Below are 25,344 nucleotides of genomic sequence, written 5' to 3' on the forward strand. Positions count from 1 at the left end.
CCCAACCTGTAATCCTACTCCGCTCCCAGGCATCTTTCCTCGCACGGGCAGAGAGCCAGCCGTCCGTCCGCGAGCTCCTCGGCTGGAGAAAGAGATTCCGCGGCAACCCAGGCACCCGGCTGAGAGGTCACCGCACAGGTGGACTTGGGAGAAGTCGAGCTCAGCGTGCAGCGTCCTAAACCGCCCCCTCGCCCTCTGCCCGGGCCAGGAGCCGGCGAGATCCACAGGACTCCACAAACAATAAAACAGGCTGCGTGGCCAGCGCTTGGATTGCAGAGCAGGCACTCCTGTGGAAGCCGATAGGCTTTCCCCGCTCTGCAGGCACCTCATTGGAGCCGGGAAACCCCGCCTCTCCGCAGCCAGCACTTCAGAGGCAGCTCAAACTTCTGAACTCCCCGGCAACGCTCGGAAACGCAAGTCCATGCAGAAAACAAGACTTCGGGGATAAAAATCAACCACGTGCTGATTATCAGACCACACCTCGCAGGGTGGGGTTTTGAGAAGGGTTTCAAAAAAGTATAGAGTGACAGATACATCCAGCCTTCCTAGGTGGATTCAGGAACGTCATTATCCAAAGAGAATAAACCTGACCCAGCTCTTCCTTCACTCCCGGCTTTTAGCAGAGGTGAAATGCGGCCATTCTTGCGCCTGTCATGGTCTCTCCTCTCTTCCTTAGCAGCCAGTGTGGGGCTAAGGACCCTCTTCTGCTTGCCCCCTGGCAGCCCACACCCCCAGGGCCATTCCTCACTAGCTCCCAATGACCTTCCTCTGGGGAGAAGCCATGCTAATAGCAATTAGCTTCAGGCTCCAGTCCCCAGCCCCCTATGTAGAACCTTAGTCGTGACATGCAAAATACCTACAGCCACAGGCCAATGTAATTCCACAATTCCGAGGAGAGAGGAGCGTTAAGAGTCCCTGCAACTTTCCATCATAAACTGGCATCCCCTCTGCAAAACGTTATTCAGAGTGAGGCTAATGAGCAACAGGTTGAGAACTGGGTCCATCTCACTTCCCTTTACTCGGAATTGAGCAGATATATCAAAACTAGCAAACTGCAATAGAAAAGAAACTTGTGATTTTAAAATTATAAAAGTGGGATTTTTCACTTAAATAAAATATTAAGTATACTTTACGTATTAAGAATCTTTTCTATATAAAAGTCATTTACCTACAATTCATTGAGGTTTTAAGAGAAGGGCTCTACAAGCTACCAGGGTAGGGACACTTGTAGGAAAACACGGAGTGTTCCTGGGGTGGAGCTCACATCACCACGGGGACCTCGACAGAGGTCAGGCACTGGCCTGAAGGGGGAAGCCACAGGTATGGACTCAATTTAGAAGTTAAAAGGGTCCTTAAGAGATCATGTTGTTTAAACCCCTCCATGTACAGGTGGGGACATTCAGGCCCAGAAAGTATGTGGCAACCCAACGTCACAGCGAGGAGTCAGTAACGGACCAGGTCATGCCAGACACCGCCGGGCTGAAAGCGTCACCACTCACCGGGGGTGCTAGCTGCCTCACCAAGCACTCTGGACTTGCTTCCGCTAGTACACTAGAGTGATATCTCCAGTTTGATCACTAGCACAATGGAAAAATTGTATAAATTATGTACAGCACCAGTGGCTAGCATCAAAGTTCAAACACCCCTGTTCTTTCTGCGTCAAAGGCACTTTTTAAAAATATATTTTTATTGATATCAGAGAGGAAGGGAGAGAGAGAGATAGAAATATCAATGATGAGAGAGAATCATTGATAGGCTGCCTCCTGGATGCCCTCCCCGCCCACTGGGGATCAAGCCCACAACCCAGGCATGTAACCTTGACCAGAATCGAATCTGGGACCCTTCAGTCCACAGGTCAATGCTCCATCCACTGAGCCAAACCAGCTCGGGCTCAAAGGCACTTTTGAGAATCTATAATAATAAAAGCATAAAATGCTAATTAAACTGGATGTCCTTCCAGACAAAAGCCAGGGTCCCAGGTGCCAGGGGAATCTTGCACAATCTTCATGCATTAGGCCTCTAGTCAAAATATAAAAAGCAAAAAAGGATCATCATGCTAGAAAATACATAAACATCTCAAATGCTGCTTCCCATTTCAGAGATTCACGGACCCCAAATAAGAAGCACAACTGTCTCCTCCTTGATGTCTCCATTTTTAACAGAGAAATAACTAAGCTCTGAAATAAACCTGGTGCTGCTCTTTCTATACGGTAAGTGCTGTGGAGTGCCTTCCTCGGCTCAGGCTCCTCGGAGCGCACACAACAGCAGAGACGAATGGATGTCATTAGCACCTGGTGTGCTTTCCTCCAGGACCACCTGTTCCTACACACATCTGGGAAAGAGCTGGGGGCCGGGCTGGAGGAATGGGTCCTGCCAACCAACCAGGAAGGACACCTGTCACTTCAGGGACCAGACTCCTGACTCTCCTTCAAAGTAAGTACACACTTAGGCTGATGTCCCAAAAACCTTAATGGGTTTCCCATTACCCACGAGACCGATGGGTACATTTGCACAGTAACTAGCTCATCCATGTTTCTGTTCTGTCAGGCCATGATGATTAATACCTTTGTTTAATGTAAAAGAAGGTCGGATAAATTAACTACTGTGACAACAAGATCTGAGTTCCTGCATGACAAGATAGAGCATAATGGTTTAAATCAGCTTTGGAGGAAACATGTAGATTCTAACTATCCATGTTCGATATGTATTCCAATTAGCTTAGAAGACCATAGCAGTAAGCGGGGTGCTTGAAAAGCTATTCCATTCATTCAAACTATAATTACTTGGCAACTAAGATGAACCACATTTTAATTACCTGGACTATCAATCCAACAGCCCTGCACGCCCACCCTCCCAGCACAGGGTCGTGTCTGCTTGTGCTATGTACTAATGCTTCCTGTACATTATTGCCCACATCCGCAATCACTCTGCAGTGGGAAAATCCTGATTTTTCAAATAGCTTCAGCTGTAGTCTTCAGTGTGCTAAACATCTTAATTTAACGATTTCCCCCATGAAAATCTACACTAGAGAACACACTTCCTAGACCTTTGGAACAGGCGTGCTGAACAGATTTCCACCCCATCCCTCACTGTGCAGTGCCTTCCCAGCTCCCCGCTCACTGTCAGGCTGTCAAACAGACACGTCTGTTGTCATCGTCTATGCCAATAACCGCTCCCTTCCTACCACGTGGCACAGTGGAGCTTCAGGCGTCGGGAAGCCAGATAATCCTACTCACATTGCATGTGCGGTGGGAGTGAAGGAGGGCTGACAGAGGGAAATGCATGCCTTTTGTCGCAGCGGCCTCCTGGACAAAACCCTGGTCCTTGCACTTAACAGGATGGAAGCCCACGGGCTGAAATGGCTGGGGGTCTACACCAGATGTATTAAGTTCTTGGCCCTTAAGGGTGGAGAGAAGCTTACCACTGACAACTAACAAAAGGATAAGAAGTCGCCCTATATTATTTCAGGAACGATTTAAGTAACACACTAAAGGAAGTTCACTATCAGAACTGGGAGGCACCAGACTATCTCACTAAGGGAAGTTCCAGGATCACCTTCTTTGGAAATTCCCAATGAGTCAAATGCCCATTCATTTGGGAAGATTTATGTATGTTGCTACCAAGAGTCACAGGGATAGACTGAATACATTTGGAAGGTCCTTGCCAAAAGATACAGTATTTAATGTTTTAATATGTACCCATCCTTAAAAAAAAAAAAAAAAAAAAAAAGTTTAGCTCAAGCAGAAGTTTTTTATGTAATGAAAATTGTTACATATGACAGGACTGGATCAAACCTCTCAGCCCACTCCGGCCTGGAACCGGTCCACCTGCCATCTGTGTAAAACGCCCGCCAGGAGTAGGAACAAACTTCAAGAAATCATTCCGTTTCTTGGCCTCAGAGGCCACAAATGAACACTGTGACTTTTCATTTCCTTGTGTGCCTTTTCTGCCCTGACCCTCCCCTTCAAATCTGGAAGGAGGAATAGGAGAGACATAACCCTGAAGTCAGAAAACCAGCAGAGAACAGGGCTAACATACAGGTAAGAGTTGGTGGGGTTGGCTGGTGTGGCTGGAGGTGGAGTCCACAGACAGAACACTGGTGAACAAAGACAAAACTGGGAAAAACAAAACAAAACCAAAAACAAAAAACACATATACAGGAGTGAGGAGAGTTACTCTAAATTGTGTCCTGTTCTCAGGCAGCCGGCCCGGGCAGGGGCAATGAAGCGTGCACCCTATCAGATTACCACATGAATCACCCGGACGACCCGCTGGGACCTTTAGCTACTAGGACAGGGTACAGTAGGTTGTCCAACTGTCACCTCTTATACATAATTTAAGAGCAGGGTTTAAATGGAAATCTTCCTCTGAGGTAATCTGTATGCACTATTTGTAACTAACAAAAGAAAACATTAACCTCAGTTACTCAGAAGTAAGTAAACCAATTCCCACAGTTCACTAAATCCCACTTCCCCATCCACCTCCTGGCCCCCAAGGGAGAGAGAAGTCACAGAAGACAAAGCAAGGCCTCTTGTCTACTCAGGAAGGGCCTGTTTTCAGGGTTCCCCTCACCTACCACTGTTTCAATATTCAAAAGAAAACACTGCCCTTTCACAAAGCTCTAGCTTTAAGAGTCAGAAGAAGCCCCTTTCAATGGAATTAACAGGGTTGGTTCCCTAAATGGGAAGCTTAAAGACAAGCATTTGTGTTTATGGAGGATCACAGCGTAAGTGCCGCCGCCGTTCAGTGTCCTGGTGCCTGAAAAGGACGCCTGCACAGATCTGGCACTCTACGCCTTAGCCCCACGGTTCCCACGGGATCACTTGATATGGGGGCAATATGGCAGGGCACGCCTGCTCTCCCTCCCCTGGGGCGGGCGCTCTGCAGGGGGCTGAAGGCTGCCCGGGGACAGAGCCATCACCGACAGATACCTTGGACCGCAGAGGCTTACTTGGCATCAATAACCGAACATCCAAACTGTCCCAGCCTTAATGAAAATGTCCCCATCCAAAGGGTTCAGGAAATCCCCTAAAACTGATATATAAGAAGACCAAAATGAATTTACTCGCAAACTGAAATAAAATTCCAAATTAAAAATATATTTTAATCACGATCTCCTTTGTATTTGGTGCCTCTCCAGTGATCCTTATAATTTTTTTTTTTCTTCCTTACTCAACCAGTCCTTTGCAAACTTTGTCATGCACATAAATCATAGATCTTTTAAAATGTAGAGTCTGACTCAGGTCTGTGGCAGGGCCTGAAATCCCGAAGTCCTGAGAGGCCCCGGGCGCTGCCAGTGCACAGGCCACTGTCGAGTTAGCGCATGCTCCCCGAGGACAGGGATCTCATCTTCCATTCTCAAGTCCCTTACACACAGCACTGAACAAATGGGGGAGAAAGACTTACTTCCTTCTTTTGATCTTAACATGGTTCTGGAAAAGGAGATACTGAGACTTTTATGGTGATCAGTCCTTTATTGCTAAATCCCAAAAAGGTAAAAGTAAAATTTGTAAACTGAGAAAATGTATATGTAGCCCAAATTAAAGAGTTAATAGTAAATTCCATTATTCAGCGTTGTACTGATTTACTATGAGAAGGAAGAGGGTTGTTAATTGCTAAGCTCTATGATTTTTAAAATTTGTTAAACCGTCTACACAGCTTCCATCTCCCAAAACTCCAGAACCCAATGATCCTGCTCAGAATCATTGGCTTAAGAAACCAAATTAATTAATAAACCAAAATCAGAAAAGTAGCCACATTCTCCCTGGTAATCCGCACAGTCTGGGAATTTAGTGCCCCTGTGTGAATTTAGTTTTTCTGTGGCAATGGAAAAAATGTCTTACATTAGTTTTCCCTGGTACATGTTTAAGACAAAAAAATTTTCGGTCAATCTTAAGGGACCTTCCAAAGGGTTTATTCTATTTAGCTCTCTTTAAAACTTTATTCACTATGGCTCGATAGAGCACACTGAATATGTCATCTTTTTAACAGACATTTTATCAATTCAGCCAACTTTTATTGCACTATCATTCCATACTGAACACATGTTAAGTATTGCTGATACCTGACGAAACACAAATTGGTAGTTGCAAAGTTGCCACGGGGAAGTAAGAAAAGCATAGAAAATATAGTTACTAATACTAGTGGTTTTTTAAAGATTTTTAAAAATTGATTTGAGAGAGAAGAAGAAACATCCACGTGAGAGAGAAACATTAATCAGCTGCCCTGATCAGGAGTCAAACCTGAAACAGGGATATGTGCCCCTACTGGGAATTGAACTCTCCACTTTTTGGTGCACAGGAGGTTGCTCCAACCGACTGAGCCACACCGGCCAGGGCTAGTCAGTAATATTGTGATAACTATAGATGGTGCCAGTTGAGGTGCATGAATTGCCAAGGGGAACTTTATGTAAAGTATATGACTGTCTAACCACTAAGCTATATACCTGAAACCCATACAAAATAAAAATTTTAAAAACTGCTAATACCTGTAGTGATTTCATTGACCAAGACAAATCATAGATGTAAAGATGTAAGTAAACAGAATTAGACATAAAGTACTTACAATGCATTTATTGGTAGTACCCAGAAGCCAGATTCAAGAATGTCTCCTCAAACAACGGGAGACAGAAACGTAGGTAGGTAGATAGATACTGTGTTTCCCCGAAAATAAGACATCCTCTGAAAATAAGACCTAGTGCATGGAAAGATAAGACATCCCCTGAAAATAGGACCTAACACAACTTTGGGAGAAAAAATTAATGTAAGACACTGTCTTATTTTCGGGGAAACAGGGTAGATAGATAGATACATAGACAGACAGATAGATAGATAGGATTATTGCAATTATCCCAGGCATTCCCAGAGATGGGCAAGTGCCCAAATAAAGGGAGCAGTTTATATTTATTGATCCAGGATATCAGTTAGGCAGGATGATACTAAAGCATAAAAGACAGGACCCTGCCCCTGAAGAATTAAAAAATTTTTAAATGTTTTTATTATTATTTTATTCTTTTTAGAGAAGGGAGGGAGTGAAAAAGAGAAACACTGATGTGAGAGTGGAACATTTCACTCATTGCATAAGAGTATTTTCTTTAAAAGCTTAACAAATTTAAGCTTTCTGGAACAGGAAAACATAACCGAACGTAAAGACAGCTTTATCTTCATGTGTTTTTCTCTTCAGCTCAACAATTTTTACAGTCATGTGCATTGCCAACTCGCCAAACAGCCATCATCAAAATCTCTGTCACCAAAATCTCTAAGTAGGAATCCGATGTGATAGTGACTACTTCCGTTCCCCTGGGCAATCACATTTGTCAGTCTTCAAGTAATGAACTCATCTTGATGAGGAGAAATTCAGAAAGCCAAGGCCTAAAAACCACGTAGGACATTCAGAAATTTGGGGTGGAAGCATTTGCTCCCCAGGGTCGCAATGGATGTTCCATCAAGAGAACTTTTGTTTCTGTGATACGCTACTCCTAGCAGGATATGCCAGCACGAAGAACCTCAAAGAAGGACGAAGTACTTCTACAAAATAAATGCTAGACCCTTTCCACTGCTGGCAGACTGGAGTGGGCAGACAGAGATTGGCAGGCAAAGGGAAGGCATGAGTTACAGAGGTTCCCCCTTCGTCTCCCTCCCACCCCAGCCCTGCGACTCGGGTGTCCCCCTGAGATTCGGGGAGCACTAAGACAGTGCTGCCTCCCAAGGCACCCAGGTGAGCAATGCCCTCGATTCTCATTCCTGCGCTCAAACTCCTGCATCACAGACACCAGGAACTTTCTTCAGGTTGTGATAAAAACTAACAAAAAAATGCTGGCGTCAATTATCGGTAGGTTATGTTCAGCAGCAACAGCAGCAGCAGCAGCAGTAAGAGGCAGCCCTGGATCTGACAGGCCGTGAAGTAGGTGTGGCTGGAGGACACCAGGTCAGGCCAGAAGCAGGCGGTTAAAAGGAGGCCTGGGGTTTACAGGAAGGGGATGGTGAGCTGGATTGGGAGTCAGATTCCTCTTAGGAAAACAGTGATTCTACACCAGAGCTGTGAAAGTGAGAACTGTGCAGGCAAATCTCACCGAAAGGATAAAATCCTCAAGTAACTGCATGTGGGTCCGTTGTTAGGCACATTTCCCAAAGTGATGTGAGGCAGTGAACGGTTCAAAGAGAAGTGTGAAATGCTGACAAATTAAAAGGAATGATTGCAAAAATAGCACAGGGGTAGCTACCTCATAAAGAATGACAGCAAAAAATAAATAGACAACTCCAAAATTCATCAAACTGCACATAAACCGCATACACACACACACTGTGTGTGTATCCAGGCATTTTCTAATGTTCACTCCGCTGATAATTTTTCTAGGGAAAAAATTAATATAGGAGGAAAGCACCAATGTATAGCTTCATAAAACATACATTATTGGTTATAGCTGATAAGAAAATGCTTAGCTAAATGTAAGTTACATTTCAAAATAAGAAAAAAATGTGGAGTCAAATAGCCTTTAATTTATCACGTTTTCCAGTACTGCTTATTCAGCATGTAGCAATTATAGCAGGCTGCAGCCTGCATTTACCATCAGGTCGAATGCCATTACTTAAATTACCGGAGTCACTTAAGAATTAGCACACACGTATATGTTCAACCACTGCCAGAAAAGATGCCTTCTACAAAATGAAATTGCGATGAAATCTGAAGAAAGTTCAAAATCGAATTTATCTTTCTAAGGCAGTGGTCAGCAAACTCATTGGTCAACAGAGCCAAATATCAATAGTACAACGAATGAAATTTCTTTTGGGAGCCAAATTTTTTTACACTTAAACTATATAGGTAGGTACATTGTGATTAACTTAATTAGGGTACATGGTATTTTCTGGAACAGCCACACTCAAGGGGCCAAAGAGCCGCATGTGGATCGAGAGCTGCAGTTTACCGACCACTGATCTAAGGGATGGCCTCAAACTACAGTATAACTAAAATAGTCTAAGAAGATGTTTTGCCACCAGCCTTGTAAAGATAGAAGATAGGGACAGGGACAGAGGGGATGATGGGTAAGCGTTTGTCAGGACCCAGGGTCCAGAGCTGAGCACAGTCCCTGGGACACTGTAAGTCCCAAGGTTTGATGGCCTGTCGCTGCGCAAAGAAACACAGGATGATGGGCCAGGCCCAACGGAAACCGTATTAGTGCCTTGATTCTCAATCATGGGTGAACATCCGAATCACCTTTTATAAAAGATCCGTAATCGGTAAGTCATTTATAGATTGGGTTTTGATTTTTTGTTGACACTTGTATTTTTTAAAAGTTTCATGGTCTATGGAAAGTATTCTCCGTTCCCCAATTAAGAACCATTAATCTTTGAGAGTGTTTATATTTTCATTATAGATAGAGCTAAGTTAGTTGCTAATTCTGTGTTTCAATCAATAATATTCAAGAGGAAAAGGGAAAAAGAAGCCTGTAATTTTTTCTAATTCTAATTTTTTTAAATGTTTAAAGCACATCAGTTACTAAGCATGAAAGTAGCCTTCTCTGAAGCTTTCTGCACCTGGGTGTCCATGGAGCCAGGTGGGGTCAGAGGCACATGCCCCAAGGACCAAGCAGACACTTCTTTCTAGGCAGTGGTCAGCAAACTCATTAGTTAAAAGAGCCAAATATCAACAGTACAACGATTGAAATTTCTTTTGAGAGCTAAATTTTTTAAACTTAAACGTCTAACGCCACTTCTTCAAAATAGGCTCGCCCAGGCCGTGGTATTTTGTGGAAGAGCCATACTCAAGGGGCCATACTCTGGAGCGGCAGTTTGCCAACCACGGTTCTAGGCTGCAGGAAAACAAGTCCTATGCTTCATGCTGATTGGCTAAGTTCCAGAAACCTGGGAGCTGAGGGCCTCAAGCTCTGTGACTTTGTGGCCTGACAGAATTCTTAGAAATTAATTGTCTGGCCGAAACCGGTTTGGCTCAATGGATAGAGCGTCGGCTTGGGGACTGAAGAGTCCCGGGTTCGATTCTGGTCAGGGGCATGTACCTTGGTTGCAGGCACATCTCCAATAGGGGGTGTGCAAGAGGCAGCTGATCGATGACTCTCTCTCATCGATGTTTCTAACTCGCTATCTCTCTACCTTCCTCTCTGTACAAAATCAATAAAATATATATATATTTTTAAATTAATTGTCAGGCTTAAGTCATGGGAAAACTTAGGACCCAGAGTCAGGGTCCCACAACAGTGTAACATGATGATGATGATGATGATCTGCCACCACACAGAAAATAAACTGCTCCTGAGAGAGATAAAGCAGCTTTTCTAGTGTGAATCCCACCTGCCCTCACCATGGCATGGAACCGCCAGCATCATCTACCCACAGCACAGACCCAAGGCACAGAGAAAACACTCTGTGACATTAACACGGCAAACCCATCTCTCAAAATGTGTTGTTGTTATTAACACCCGGGCTGGAGAAAAGCTCCAGAGAGGAGGAAATTAACGCTGTCTGATTTGCAATATTAAGTGTAAAAGGTTCACGCTGAGCAGATGGCTCTATCAGAAATAAGAGCTTGCCTCACCAAAGCGCCACTGAAACTTGCGTGTGAAACCCTGTCTGACATAGGAGGCCGTCCTTGTCCTCAAAACACCACACGGTTTGCCTGTGGTTGGCCAGCAGGTGGCAGAACAGAACAATCTAACCTCCGTAAAGCCCAGCAAGAGTGTATTCAAACACTGGCCCAGAGTGGGTTAAGAACCAGTGGAGGATCCTAAAAGGAACCCTCATAAAATAAAAACAGTCAAGTATCCACTCGCTGAAATTACCTACAGTGTAAAATTCAGGTGTATCTTTTGTACCAATGCTGGCCTGCACGGGTGAGGAGCTGAAAAAGCAGTACCACAGAGCGCAGTGTCCAGCCCTTAAGAGACACCTAAGGCATCTACATAAGTGTTTCCCCAAACTTGCCCCATCACTGACATGATCAATGGCATGGGGGTGCTCATTAAAATACAGATGCCAGGGCCTCGCCGCAGATGCACAGAATGCCTGAAACAGAGGGCCCGGGAATCAATTCTCTGGGGGACTCGTCAAGTCCAGGGCTCGTGGCTGTGTGCTAACTCCCTGAAGGGCACGTGTGCTACAATCTAACATGCGCGTTTCCTGAGCTGGGTGCTGCCAGAACCTGCCCACAGGTGGAGTCGCGTCTCAAGACTGGGCCAGGTCAGCAGCATGCAGCTGGGCAGCACGAATTCGCCTCTTGCTGCTCAGCATAGGCTAGGCGCTCCAGCAATGCCCACAAGACTTCTGATCACCTGGGGACCTTCACACTCCAGCCAGCACCAGACCCTCCTGTTCACCTCAAACCATTTCTCCCATCCTGCCTCCCCTGGTTCATGCCTGTCTACAGCGTGACTGAACTGGCTCCCTACTTTGCGTTTCCAATCTCTTTTTCCAGATCCAGGGTTCCTTTTCCTCTGATCCACTCTACCTTAAACAAAATGCCTCCTGCCAGTCGCTCTGATCCTCAGTAAAAACTCTGGCTCAGCACTAACTCCTCTTGACCCCTTGCACTTGGCATTCACTGTAACCCTTCTTTTCCGCCCTACCCACCTCCTGAACAGAGAAGATAGCCTGCGCATAAGTTTGGCTGCCCATCCCTAACCGGGCCCTCGTTTTTTTCTATTCTCACCTTTTACATCTTCCTAAGCTATTCCCAACCTTTAGATTTTCCTTTAAGCCTTACTCCCACCTCTACATTCAAACTTAAAGATAACCAATCTCCCCTGGCAGCAGTCTAGATGTCCCTCTACCTTCCTCCTTTCCCCTGAGGAATGCTCCGGCAGCACCAGGCCTCAGCTTGACCCCTCTGTGCTCCATTCTTGCATCCGCCTCCTGCCTCATCACCCTCCCACCACAGCCCGGACCCTGTCACCTGCTCACTAGCCACCATTGCTAACCAAACCCAGGCTTCTCGCCATCAATCCGGGGGCCTCCCTAGGAGACCCCCCCCCATGACAATCAATGTGCTTCCATAGCCATGATGTGTTTCCAGGAGCCTTTCTAGAGTCATCTCGGTGCCTCCTCCTCCACAGCATCATTGCTGACTCTCCAAAGTGGCTGTGTGTTTCCGTATCCACACTCTCCGTTCTGAGAACCTGCATGGCACCAGGAAGCTGGTCACATAGGATTCAAGCCTCAGTTTGCTGTAGGTAACTTAGGATGTCTGACCACCCAAATCCCTTCTCCTGTCTACCAAGGATAACCACCAATTGATTGGGAAGAAAAATTTTGACTTTGTGGGTGTTCCGTAAATATTTAATTAATATATAACATAAGAAGTAAAGCTTTATCTCTCTCTCTCTCTCTCTCTCTCTCTCTCTCTCTCTCTCTCTCTCTCTCTCGCTCTCTCTCTCTCACACACACACACACACAAAACACACACACATACACACACACACACACACACACACACACACTACCACAACCAAAAAAACAACAACAACGTGCCAGTAAAACAGAGAGAGAAAAGCACAGATATTTTAGTCAGGCAGAGCTGGATTCCAATCTTCATTTCAATACATTTATTGACAATTTGATCTTGGGCAGGCCTCTCTCAACCAGTTTCCCATAAAAGAAAAAAACACACAAAAAAAGAATAGCAATACCGCCACCTACTGGGGTTATAAGTCAAATTCTGTAGGAAGCTTCAATATATGGGAATCGCTCCTGTCAAACATAGTTTTTTGAACTTAAGAATTTGCAAAAGATAATTTAAGAAAGGAAAAGGTAAGATGCTGCTGCTACCAATTTTTCAAGGAGAAAAAAACACTGGCAGTGAATCTTGCACTGGCCTAAGCTGCAGGGGGGAAAAATTGATAAAATTATAAACTTTCAAATATGATTTAACTCTGAAAATTAGTATTTGGAAATATTTTGAAGTTTATTTTCAAATATATTTGTACTGACTTCAGAGAGGAAGGGAGAGGGAGAGAGAAACAGAAACATCAGTGATGGAGAGAACCATTTGTTAGCTGCCTCCTGCAAGCCCCAGGAGCCCACAACCCGGGCATGCGCCCTGACCAGGAATCAAACTGTGACCTCCTGGTTAATAGATCGGTCGCTCAAACACTGAGCCACACTGGCAAGGCTCATTTGTTCTGTTTGGGTTTGTTGTTGTTTTTTTTGTTTTTTGTTTTCACAATTATTTCATGACAATTAATGTGTCTCCCTAACCATAATAAAACTACACAGTGAACTAATCGTTACCCACAAGAAAACTGTGCTAGCTCCTTCCTCCCCAAAACATTGCACTAAATGAGCCAGATTATCACAGTAGGACACAAGGTTATTTTCATTCAATAAAACCTGAAAGTTGCTGTAGTGCAAACACTAAAACTGTTTCGTGCAAAACTATTTAATAAAAACTGGAAGGTTACTGTTATTTTCTTTTAAATATGTTTTTATTGATTTCAGACAAGAAAAAAGAGGGAGAGATACAGAAACATCAATGATGAGAGAGAATCACAAACCAGCCGCCCCCTGCATCCCCCCCTGGGGATCTAGCCTGCAACCTAGGCATGTGCCCTTGACCGGGAATCAAACCTAGGTCCCCTGGCTCATAGTTTGATGTTCAACCACTGAGCTAGGTTGGTTGTTCTTAAGGAAAAATGTCTGTGGCTATATCTCAGTAGGGTGATCAAAATATTTTCTAAAAACTACAGCATATCAAACAGGGTCCCTGGGAGCTATTTTATAGCTCTTAGAAAGAAACCCAGATAGAGCAACACTTTGCCTGTAGACAATCAGGACCCTTTCCCCTCAGTATCACGGATGCACCATCCCATACACCAAACACCTCAGCCGCACGAAGTCAGGGCCCCGCAGCACGCCACGGTTTGCTTTCCCTCCTTGCCGGTTATGAAGTCTCCTGCTCCAACTGTCACAGCAGTTCACTTCTAATTTTAAAAATAAAGGTTTGTTTCATGGATCCTCCATGAATTCCCATCTGAAGGCCATTAAAACGTACACACCCACTTTCCACACTAGCCAGAAAATCCCAATTCTAAGACTCATTTAATCTTCAAGCCGGAAGCTACCCTGGCCACCACTAACCAATCGCACCTCCCGTCTATTCACAGAAGTTTAGTAATGAGACCCCTGTCCCCGAGGTGGGAGGGGGCCCCGCAGGGCCCGGAGCCTGGTCGCCCGGCCCCATCAGGGCTCTGCCACCCTTCGGGGCTGGCTCTGGAGTTAGTGAGGCCCCTTGATACTCGTCAAGCACATCCATGAGTCATGTTTCCGTTTCCTCGCACTGTTCCAAGTCGCCTCTGGTAGCACAGCGCTCATTCATTCACAATGCTGCTAACTCACCCGCAGACGGCCGAGGAATTAGGACTCACCGCGCCACCTTCCGATCAGGGGAGCCCGCGGCCGGCGAAATCTAAAAATAAAGAGGAATCTAACCCTTCGCACTTAAAGTACTTCCTTTCAACCTACTGTAAAACAACGGCCTATTTAGGAGATGAAAAGTGAGTCATGTCTTTCATCCAGCAGACAGGCTCCCCAGGCACAACCGCATGCACACTGCACCTCACGGGGCCTTTTAAATATTTACTTGTTAGCAGTATTCTTCCTTTCAGGTCAAAGATTATAGTACTTAGCAACACAAAGAAAGCGGGGGGGGGGGGGGGGTGTAGTTATGAATTAGTAAACGGCTCTGCCAACCCTTCCATTTGTTAATTCAGCCCAACTTCAAAGAGGGTTTTAAAAGAAGGTTTCAGCTGTCAGAAATTAACCCTAGGAAAGTGTCTTGGCCATTCTTTCCCCAAAAAAAACCGGTGTTAAAGAAACACTGCTCAGCTGTAGGTAAGGGAGTACAGAGTCTCTTCCAACGCAAAGAAGTTTGTTTAACTCAAACAAAGTTTTGTGTGTTTTTTTTTACAAAAAGGTTATTTTGTTTTGTTTTGGTAACCAGCCTTTGATATGCTAATGATGCTGTAAATTTCCAAGGATGGAAACTTCGGTTTATTTGATCACATGTATTATCTGGATGGTGGGGGATAAGGACAAACAACACTAGACGAGGCTGGTTTCCAGCAGCTTCCAAGCAACAGGGTGGCGAAGAGGCTTTTCAAAAAGCACCCTTGGCTTTTGTTCTCGGCAGCAGTGAACAGTTAAGACTCCGGTTCACAGGGACTTCAACGCCAGGTGGGAGTCTCCATTCAGTCCTGAAGGAGCCTAAAAGGAGCTGTACCCCTGAGGACTTAACTTCTCACTGCCATCTGGACTGCCAGCTCCCCAGGCTCTGGATACCCAGATCTACGGCTCCCGGCATCGAGAAGAGCAGTCTCTATACCAGTTCCTGCAGAACGCCTGGGAGGGGCCCCGTATTTCCCCTAAACTCTTGGCTCTGCCTGCGCTAGCCCGCTGCAGTGGTTTCTAACCGGGGCTGAACATCAGAATCACCCAGGGAGTGCTTAACGCTACAGATGTTGGGCCCTGTGCCAGACCTGCAGAATCCACCAGGATTCCCAAGGAGCGGCTGCCAGAGCTGAAAACCATTGTTCTGCTTCTAGGAAGATGAGGTCAATGGACAAATAATTGGTTGTGCATGTTCTGTAAACCGGGCACATGGACATTAACGAGAGAAGGGCTATGGGGCAAATGTTCCCGAGTCCCCCGCGTTCACAGACAAATCAATAACATCCACAGGTGGGTGGTGGTGTTTTTTCTTGTGGGCCGTTTTCACAGGGATAAAAATGTCTTACTCCGAGAGGAGCACAGTGCTTAGAACAAAGAATGTTCCACAGAGCTCTTTCCAGTGCAGATGGCGGGGGCTGGATGCCTGCTGGTTCACACACGAGCTGAATCTCAGCTCCCCCACACAGCCCACCCAGCACGTGACCCTGATCTGGGACTCAACATTTCATTGCATGCCTTGAACCTTCGGAGGTCACCTGAGAAAGTCAAAACCAGAAAGGTTCACTGTGCTAAAGCCAAGACCACTATATAATACATAGCACAGGGGCAGGGGCCTCTTTGGCGGGTAGAGGGTGAGGCGAGGGTCTCATAAGTAGTCCATCACTTACCTGAGATAGAAAGTGATTTTTAAGCTGAAACCGGTTTGGCTCAGTGGATAGAGCATCAGCCTGCAGACTGAAAGGTCCCGGGTTTGATTTCGGTCAAGGGCATGTACCTTGGTTGCAGGCACATCCCCAGTAGGGGGTGTGCAGGAGGCAGCTGATCAATGAGAGAGAAACATCTATGTTTCTAACTCTCTATCTCTCTCCCTTCCTCTCTGTAAAAACTTAATAAAATATATATTTTTAAAGTGATTTTTGAAAACCAGTTTTCTTCCTAAATTACATTTATTTAACCTATCTTATATATATAGCCCTTAAGCAGAGCATGTCAGAATTGGGAAGAAGGAAAGAGTTAAAATTAAAGATATATATATTTTTTAATTTAAAGAGCCAACTTCTCTAAACCTTGGAATAGAGAATAAAAGAATTTCTCCCTCTTTATTTTCTGAATTTCTTTAATCAGCAGAAAAGGTACCCATGCACCTTAAATGGGTAAGAACAGTCCAGCATAAAGACAGAGTTGAGAAATGGTTAGAAAACAAAACCATGAGTCCTGGGGGAGATGAGCGATAAGAGGAGAGAAGTCCAGAGGGGCCACACCCCCTCTGCACGTTGCACCTGCCACTGGATTTGTGTAACTGACACACAGACATGGTTCCAATATGCTCCTCCTTTCTCAGAAATAGCATGGGGGCATTTCTGGGTCTCTTTCCTCTTTAACACTGCCTTTGCCCAACACCAAGCAGAAAAGAAGGCCCTATACCTCTCTTAGAAAACCTAAACCAAAAATATTCACATCAAAAGTACCTCTTCCTTTGGATCTCTCATGCAAAGCAAGTTAGAAAGCCATTTCTTTGGCCAAAACCTGAAAGCCTTGCCCAACCAGCGTGGCTCAGTGGTTGAGTGATGACCTATGACCCAGGAGGTCATGGCTCAATTCCTGGTCAGGGCACATTCGTGGGTTGTGGGCTAGATCCGGAGTGTGAGGCAAGCAAGAGGCAGCCAATCAGTGAGTCTCTCATCATTGATGTTTCTCTCTCTCTTTCCCTTCTTCTCTGAAATCAATAAACATATACTTAAAAAGAAAACTGAAAGCTTTCAGGTATGCAGGTCAATCTGATGTAGGCAAAGACCTGGGAATCAGAACTGACAGTCTGACCAGGGGAGGAGGCCATGAGAAGTGGCTGTGAAATGAAGAGGTTAAATTACTGCCCCTGAGGCTCTTCCAGCTTTAGGTCTAGCGTTCCCTGACCTGCCAGCAGTAATCTACTTTGCAGTTTCCACAAATAATGCAAACATCTCAACTACTGTTAAACTATAATAGGAGGCCTCCAGGGTCATGTGGAAATCATTTTTTTAAATGAAAGCCTTTTCATCAACTATATGAAAAGCACGAAGTGAATGTAAAAATAGATTAAAAGGATTATATGAACATGTAAAAATGGGATTTTCATGGATTAAGTGGATGGCTAGACTTTTGTGACTTATTTACAAGCGAGTGAAGAAACGGAACAGAACCTCATTTGTTAAAGGAGTGATACATATTTGGCAAAATAGATAATGTTCTTGAAAGAATCAGCAGTGCCACAAAAGGACATCCCGAAGAGTTCGCTGCAATTGATTTATTTTAGCAGAGTTGCTCCTGAGGATCCCAGAGTCAAGGTGGCAGGCCAGTACCAGGTTCTCTACCAGTAAGCTTCCCCGAGATAATCCTCTAAAACAGCAGCAAATTATTCCTCCCTTGCATGAGTTATGTTGACAAAACAAAAGCAAAAACAAAAACCTCAGGGAAAGTTTCCAGTGCACAGGATTCCACCTAATTAATATGCCTTTTTTCTAGCAGGCCCTATGGCAATGACATTTCCTTTCTATGTTGGTATTTTAATGTCAACATTGCCCTCCTTGCTTCCATTAGGAAGCAGCTGAACATTAGGAAGACCCAGAAGTGAACATTATGACCCATTAAAAGTCAGTGCAAGAAACAGGACAAAGAAAGTGTTCAAAAGATGAAGGCATCCACAAGTCAAAAAGCAATTAAGTTTGTGCACTTTCCTGTATGCATGTTACCTTTCAATTAAAAGTTCAAGAAATCAAGGAAATATAGCATTGTTCTCCTATGTAACATGCAGCGCATCACTGTATCACTTTTACAAAGTTACACCTAAATATAAAGGTATCTGCTAAGTTTTTCCAATAGCTCATCCTATATTGAAAATACAACAAAGAGAAATACAGATTTGTAACCAAAAGCCGAGGGAAAAATACATGAAAGTTAAGAGACTCTGCCCTGGACAGTTTGGCTCAGAAGATAGAGAGTGGATCTGCGGACTGAAGGGTCCTGGGTTTGATTCTGGTCAAGGGCACATGCCTGGGTGGCGGGCCTGATCCCCAGAAGGGAGCATGCAGGAGGAAGCCAATCAATGATTCTTTCTCATCATTGATGTTTCTCTCTCACTCTCCCTTCCTCTTTGAAATCAATAAAAATATATCTAAAAAGAAGAGAGAGACCCTATTTCTTTGTTTTCCAACTCCAGAACAGAAACAAAACGGTGCTTATTTTATTGAACTAGTGAATCACTGATCCAGTACCTAAGACCCTCTAAATTAGGGGTGTCAAACTCAATCAGAGAAGGGGCCAAAATCTAAAATCCAGCCTAAATCGCGGGCCGAATGGTTTACTGAACAGTCATAAACTGTCATTGTGATGGAAACACAGCGGAGTGCAGTGATGACAGCGTGGTGCGGGCCACATTGCAAGGCCTGGCGGGACGGATTTGGCCCGCGGGCCTTGTGTTTGACACATGTGCTCTAAATGAAGACCATAACCTCTTCATTTCCCTAACCTACCTCCATATAGCTGCCTACCTGCCCGCCCTATACTTCCAAACGCTGATGAGTATTCCTAAGGGCCAGAACAGGATGAAATTGTGTGACATCTTCCTGAGATCGTCTGTCTTTCTTCTAAGTACAACTACTAACTAAAACACATCCCTGGCGTGGACCCTTCCTCCGCAATGCTCAAAGATCCAGCTCTGCTCCAGCCGGCAGGAAGGATGGCAGCACTTCCTTGGCGTAGGGTGGGAGAAACCACAGGATCCCACCAATGGGAAATCCTGCCTCCCCCCTTCTAGGATGACAGCATCCTCACACCCTAAGCACTAGAACGAAGGTGAAATTACAGCCAATGACCTTCTGCACATTTCTTTTTAATTCAGGTCACCCTTGTGTTTTCAATCATTAGATCATTCGATTGCAAAAGGGACAGGAGTCAAAGTTCAGAGCTTGGAGTCCGGCTTTCATGTCCGGTCCTGTTTGATCGGCGGCAGCTCACCCACGCTCTGCGTGTTCCAATTTATCCAGCTGTAAAAGGAGGATCAGATTTGTTTACCTCTCCACACAGGGAAACACTATGACCTAATAAGACATTCTGAACTACCTAATTGTTCTGAATCCTACCATATAGTTTTCAAAACTAATTCTACACAGGAAGGTGTCTTATGGCAGCCTGTTCTACCTGGAAGAGACTGGGGAACTCTTTAAAGTCTTTTTATTTCCTTATATTTAAAAAAAAAATGCAGACATAATGGTGCTAATGAAATGAGAATTGGCTTATCTAACCAAGTGTGTAACCCAGATACCTTGGAAACCTCCAGTTTCTCCTTGAGTGCTTGGGCTACCTTAAGATGATCAAATGACAGATGCTCGGTTTGGTCCGATCTGATCTCGAGGTCTCAGGTTAGGTTAGGTTAGTGTAGTGTCTGTGAAAAAACCAGAAGGTAACTTTCCAATGTCACCTACACGTCTTTCCTGTTGGTTCTGAAAGAATTCTGGATATAACACTCAGGTACCCAGAGAAACTACAGCAGGTTTTAAATGAAAGAATATAGACGTGTTTTTTATGTTCTTTTGCTGCCTTCTTTCACCTTGAATTAGCAAAGCCTATTGCAAAAAAAAAAAAATTAACAGTGTTTCTCAGCACTTTGAAGGATCTTTAAACTATAGGCAGCTGAGTGAGAAAATCCTAAGAGTTTTCTTCCCAAATATTACTTAAACTTTTTCTTTTGAATCCAAAGAGAATATCGCTAAGCAAAATTAAATAAAATTCATGTTTTCTTGAGCTCACAAATGCGTTTCTTATTAAATTACAGTAAACTTACCTGGAAAAATAATTTTACGTGCTTTTAAAAATCCAGAATTTTACTTAAAATTTTCTCATCTTAGTGGTTTAGTTAAACACAGAAATCAGACACTTAGGTCTTAATATCCTCACTATAGTTCATATATTTATCAATTATGAGGACCAAAAGCTTTTAATTATAAGAGGGAAATTATGTTTTACAATAATCCTAACCTCCAATATTTTAAAATGTTTTAAGAAAATTCAGCCCACAAAAATGACAACTCAATTCTGTACCATGATATGTCTACATGCATCACTGTGTACCATACAGACAACTATCTATTTGGGAAAAAACTGCCTGCCTCCGTTTCTAAATCATTTGTTAATCATCATTGTGATAATTATGAAGACATTAAACTCAATAGAAGACAAAAGATTCTACTCCAACGTTATGTATCTTTATTTACCTTTTAAGAGATTGCACATACATGACAGAATTTTGGTTAACTAGGAAGGGATGACTCTAAATCTGGTTCCATGATAAATCTAAACCCTTTATGCTAAAACTTTGACCTAAAGTAAACCTCACCAGGATTGTTAGGCATCTTTTGATTACATTCTTCAACCTGATTTTAACTCTTTTGTTCTAACACAGCAAACTTTCTCCCCTATTATTTTAAAAATCTGTTCGGTTATGTCCTCTAGTTTTATGGATACCCAGTCTCAAGCTAAACCAGCTCCTGGTGTTAAGGAAATGCAAAACATTCTTTGTAATCTGTGGGGAAACCCTTTGACCTTTTGTCACGCATTCAGTTCCATCCCTGGACACAGGTGGCAATTGCTCCACTGCATGTGTCATGCAGAAAAACGCACGAGAGGGACACTGCTCTTTCAAGATCACTCTTCAAACTGATGACTAATACCAACCGTAGAGTTTTTCTTAAAGCAGGCAATATCGCATGTAAACTCCAGAATTCATTTATTTTAACAAACACAAAACTAAGACTGAAAAGGAAGAAAAAGCATATGCTTTAATGTTTTCATAAGGAGATCTATCAGGCTGCAAATCCTTCAAGCACAACAAATCTATCATTATTCCTTCAGACTACGGGGTAGTAACACCCTTTACTGAAAAAAGATAACTAAGAATTAAACTGAAATTCTTTTTCTAACTGAAGAAAAAGCATCAGATTTATTTTTTATATTTTTAAAGATATTTTATTGATTTTTTTTACAGAGAGGAAGCGAGAGGGACAGAGAGTTAGAAACATCAATGAGACAGAGTTAGAAACATCATGAGATCCAGAATTATCATCTTTGCACATTTTTGCTCAGATAGCCCAATCAATAAAAACTTTTCTAAGCATAAAAAAGAAAAAGAAAAAAAAAAGAAACATCATGAGAGAGAATCATCGATCAGCTGCCTCTTGCACACCCCCCACTGGGGATGTGCCCACAACCAAGGTACATGCCCTTGACCGGAATCAAACCCGGGACCTTCCAGTCCGCAGGCCGAGGCTCTATTCACTGAGCCAAACCAGTTTCGGCTCTTGTGGACTGAAAGGTCCCAGGTTCAATTCCATGGTCAAGGGCATGTACCTTGGTTGCAGGCACATCCCCAGTAGGGGGTGTGTAAGAGGCAGCTGATCAATGATTCTCTCTCATTGATGTTTCTAACTCTCTATCCCCCTCTCTTCCTCAAAAAATCAATAAAATATATTTTTTTAAAAATTTTTTAAGTCACTATCAACTGACAAGAAGGTGCAAGGAAATGCACAGGGAAGCCCCACGCACCCTTCACATAGCTTCCCCTGGCGTTAACATCTTACAAAACCAGGAGATTGCTAGTGGTAGAACCCATACATCCTATGCAGATTCTACCAGTTATACAAGGAATTAGTGTTTGTGTGTGTGTGTGTGTGTGTGTGTGTGTGTGTGTGTGTAGTTCTATACAATTTTACTATATGTCACTTTGTACAACCACCATATACATATTATGTCACCATAAGACTCTCATACTGCCACTTTATCGCTACAACCACTCCATCCCAACCCGACAATCAATAATCTGTTCCCCAACTCTGTAGTTATGTTATTTCATGAATATTACTTTTTTTCACTCAGCACTTCATTGAGGTTCATCCAAAGGTTCATTTGAGATTCATTTTTGTTTTTTGTATCAATAGTTCATTTTTTTTGTTACTGAGTATTATTCCATGATATAGCTATACCTCAGTTTGTTCAACCATGGTAAGGTACTAGGATACTCTCTAGTTTGGGGCTATTACAAATAAAGCTGCTATTAATAACTGTTAATTATTCAATCTAATCTTAGATTTTTTTTTTCAACAATTTGGGGCATTTATCATTTTCCATGGATAATGCATTAAAGAGAATCCACTTGAACTGAATATGCCATGCTTTTTGCCCTTTTCATCATCAACACAAATGTTTAGAATTACATCCTCATCGTCAGATGCATTAAGAATCCATGTGTTTAAGACACTGCTGTCTGTGAGAAAGTAAAACAGCATTCCTTCTAAGACAATTCATAAATCTATTGTGAACATCATCATGGCAAAGCAAGTGAAGCACAGAGAAATTCCTCCAAAAATTGAAAAACCCTTCCAAATATTGCCAACATGAGCAAAAATTAATTCAGTGCAATTGTTATCTGCTGGCCTCTGTTTCCTTTTATAAAAGGAAAAAAGATGCCTTCCACTCGAAAAATTAGCTTCATAAGCAAGTACCAAAATGCAATTATTAGTTTTAAATGTTTGAAATTAAACATTTTCATGAAGAAGAACCATTTTTAGGGGGAAACCATCTGAGGGTTTTGAACGTTTAAAAGATAAAACACACTCTAGGGCTCCAGCACCCAGGAGGTGGTGCCTGGGGCTAAGAGGAAGCCCGGTGGCACCGGCACAGTGGAAACAGCGCTGATGTGAGAAGGTCAATCACTGGGCACCTGTGTGCCAGACCCCACGAAGGAGCTGAGGAAGAAGCGCAGATGTGAACAAGCTCAGCCCTCCCCTCAGGTGGCCCACAGTCTGCCGATGGGAGGCCGACCTAACAGGTCCCGTTATAAATTCTTACAGGTATAAACCTCATCTATTTTAGTCCAAAAGCCCCACGTTCTCACTTTGAATCCCTGACTCTCAGAACATCTCAACCCTCTAAAATAGAAACATGTCATTCACATCAAGAGCTACCCAGGAGCAGAGCTAACGCTGGCTGAAGGGCAATCCAGTGCAATACACATTCCAGATGGATTTTCATTTTCCTCTGAGAGAGAAACTGCACAACTGTACCAACAGCATGTAGAAGAGAGGACTCCTAAAACATAGCATGAATTTTAAGCTCTACTGGACCTAATTTAGAAGACCACACAGATTCTAAGCAGCAGAGGTGCATAGGCAAGCTGGCCACATGGAATAAAAAGGTGTTCAGGGCCAACAGTGTTCAGCATTAGGTGCCAAACACAAGCTCCCTCAGAAACATTCCAGAAGTTTCTTTACTAGTGTAAGCTCTGCTCCATAAGCCGACCACCCCCAGAAGCACAGTTACGCTGACCGACTCAACAGCTCTGAACAGTCTCGGAAGTCAAACTTTGCCTATGAAGCCGATGCCTTCCTGATCACTCAACTAAAGAGAAATATAGAGAAGTTTGCTAGATAGAAATCTTACATAGTTCCCCAAAGACACTGTGCTGCACTTCAGAATTTTCCTACATGTTGAAAGATGTTCTTGAAATCCACACAGAGAGACAATAATCCGAGGCGCCAGTCCTTGGCCTTTGAGAACCTGATGAGCACCAGGGACACTTTTCACAGGACGCACGTACACACAGATATGACCTGTGAAACCCATGCACCTTCGATTAAGAATCCCAGCTCTACAGCCTGGAAACAAAGAATTGCACCCTAGCAGAAGGGCACATCTCCTTGTTCCACACCCAGGACAAGGCCTGACCCTAAGACCTCAGTAAAGAGCTGGAGAATGAATGAATGGTGAGTAGGTTGTTTGCGCTATGATTTAGTCATGGCAAACTGTTTCAAACTAATGAAAATATCTAATTTTCTTAATATTAACTTCACTGACATATCCTCTCTACCTTTTTATTTTGTTATTTAAGTGCTTTTGTTTTTTGTTTTTGTTTTTAATTCTAACTCGAGGATATGTTTTTACTGATTTGAGAGGGAGGGGAAGGGAGAGAGAAAAACACCCATCAGTTGCCTCCCCACATGTGTTCCTGGGGGTGGGGGTGGACAACCCAAAACCCAGCATGTGCCCTGACAGGGAATCAAACCCGCAACCTTTTGGTATATGGGACGACGCTCCAACCAAGCCACACCAGCCAGAGCAACCTTATTGTATTTTTAAAATAGTTTACACTCACAAAACGAGTACAGAGAAAGGAGTGCCCGCCACCCACCTTCCCAGTGGTGAGATCCTGCATAACCACAGGGCATTATCAGAAGCAGGAAACGGACGGGCACAGTTAATGAGAACACAGACCTAACTTAGATTTCACCATTTTTAGCTCATCAAACTACCTTTGTATAAACAAACAAAAATACAAACACTCACAGTCTCACTTCAAACAAGTTTGCAGAATTAAAATACTGCAGTAGTAAAAAACAGAACAGCCCTGAAAGGGAATGAAAATTGAGTAATCAGCTGTTAATGTGTGTGTACATGTTTCTGGGACACCCTATACACACACGTTTTTACCTAAAGGAAGTGCTTTACGGCTTCTCTTTGGCCTATCCAAACTGCCAGCATGACTCTTGCACTTTGCGGCCATTATTGAGTAAAACCAGGGTTACCTGAACACAAGCACTGCAGCGTCACTCTAGTTAAGCTGGCAAGCAAGAGGGCTACTCAGGGACCGTCTGCAACGTGCCCTGGACTACGGGGTGACTCACCGCCCGGCCAGGACAGAGCAGGACGGCATGCTCATCACACTGACTTTCGGAACAGCGTGCAGTTTCACACTTACCATTGTTTCTTTCTGGAATTTCCCATGTAATATTTTCAGTCGGTGGTTGACCACAGGTCAGTAAAACCACAGGAGGGAAGCAGTAGACAAGGGGGGACTACTTGGACCTCAGAGGAGCAATCCCCTTTGAGGTCCTCTCACAGTGCTCCGGCTTTACCTGAGCATCCTCAC

At 43.8% G+C, this 25,344-nt stretch overlaps 1 protein-coding gene across 2 annotated transcripts in view; it reads right to left on the reverse strand.

Moving 5' to 3' along the window:
* The window catches only part of NHSL1 (NHS like 1), a 191,560-nt gene that overhangs the window by 114,107 nt on the left and 52,109 nt on the right, over positions 1 to 25,344 (reverse strand). The gene's annotated exons all lie outside the window — the stretch shown is intronic.

Source organism: Pipistrellus kuhlii, unplaced genomic scaffold (assembly GCF_014108245.1).
Source record: "Pipistrellus kuhlii isolate mPipKuh1 unplaced genomic scaffold, mPipKuh1.p scaffold_m20_p_5, whole genome shotgun sequence".
In the NCBI taxonomy this organism is placed as follows: domain Eukaryota; kingdom Metazoa; phylum Chordata; class Mammalia; order Chiroptera; family Vespertilionidae; genus Pipistrellus; species Pipistrellus kuhlii.